Source organism: Penaeus monodon, chromosome 25 (genome assembly GCF_015228065.2).
Source record: "Penaeus monodon isolate SGIC_2016 chromosome 25, NSTDA_Pmon_1, whole genome shotgun sequence".
Classification (NCBI taxonomy): domain Eukaryota; kingdom Metazoa; phylum Arthropoda; class Malacostraca; order Decapoda; family Penaeidae; genus Penaeus; species Penaeus monodon.
This window is the reverse complement of record NC_051410.1, coordinates 5,212,416-5,213,599: the sequence shown is the minus strand read 5'-3', so window position 1 is coordinate 5,213,599 and position 1,184 is coordinate 5,212,416.

The following is a 1,184-nucleotide window of genomic DNA, read 5'->3' as shown; positions in this document are numbered from 1 at the left end:
CAGAACCGAGTAAATAAGTGCTTTTTTTTTCTTACAAAATATCCTTTAATTGTTTTTAATAATACACGAGGGAGTGGGTGAGAGGAGACGGCCAGAATACATGGCTTGAGCCTCAGCGAGATGGAAGTGTCGGCGCTAGGACAGCAAAGGCAGTAATTGGAAATCAGGTTAGAAAGCGAGGGCACAGAGAAGGACGAGAAAGCTGGGGGGGAATGCAAAAGAATGCGAGGACGCAAAGCAAGGGGAATGGAAGGGAGGAGGAAATGAAAGAAAGACGGGGGAAGTGCGGGAACTGAAGAGAGGTGGAAGCAAAGTAAGGAAGTGGAAGAGAAGGGAGAAAAAGGAAGAAGTTAATACAAGAGACGAGGATGCAAAGCAGGGGAACGAAAGAGGAGAATTGAAAGAATGTCGGAAAAGGAAGGAGATGCAAGAGAGATGGAAGCAAAGTAGGAAAATGGAAGATTAGCAAGAAAGAGGGAGAAGGGAGAATGCAAACGAGCGAGGACGGAAAACAAGGACACACAGGAAGTGGTAAGACGAAGGAAGAGAAAGAATTTAAAAATAGGAAGTGGGAGAAGATGCAAGAACGATGACGTAGAACAAGGAAATAGAAGAGGAAGAAGGTAAAACAAAGAGAATATGCCCATGTCTGTCCCTAAAGTAATATTTTCCGATGATACATGTTAGCAAATGAACCTTATGGAAATATGTTCAAAAGCCTAATGTAACTTTTCTTCTGAATTCCTTGTCTTGTATGTGCAATTCTCGTGTGTGAATTAAAACTCCAAAATATATATATACTTTGCATTCCTAATGTTAAAGACTAAATCCTTTTAGCTGCCAATTTCACATATTTTGGGAGTAAACACAAATGATACCTTCTTTTCTTTCGATGTTTTTAGGAGGAATCGTGTCACGGCTGTGTAGGGTTGCCTATGATCTTTCTGATGTTTACATGTGAATCATACATATTCATTTTTGCATTCCTTCGCCCCTTTGGAACTCTCTCTTTCCTACTACCCTTGGCTAATTGAATAACATTATTATCTAGCACAAAGTTATCATCAAAACTTCTAAACCTTAACTGCTCTGTAGCAGTCTGTCATAATATGCCATTGAATTATGAACTATGACTATTATAATCTGGTGAGTACTTACTCAGAGTGCAATGTTATATGTCACCT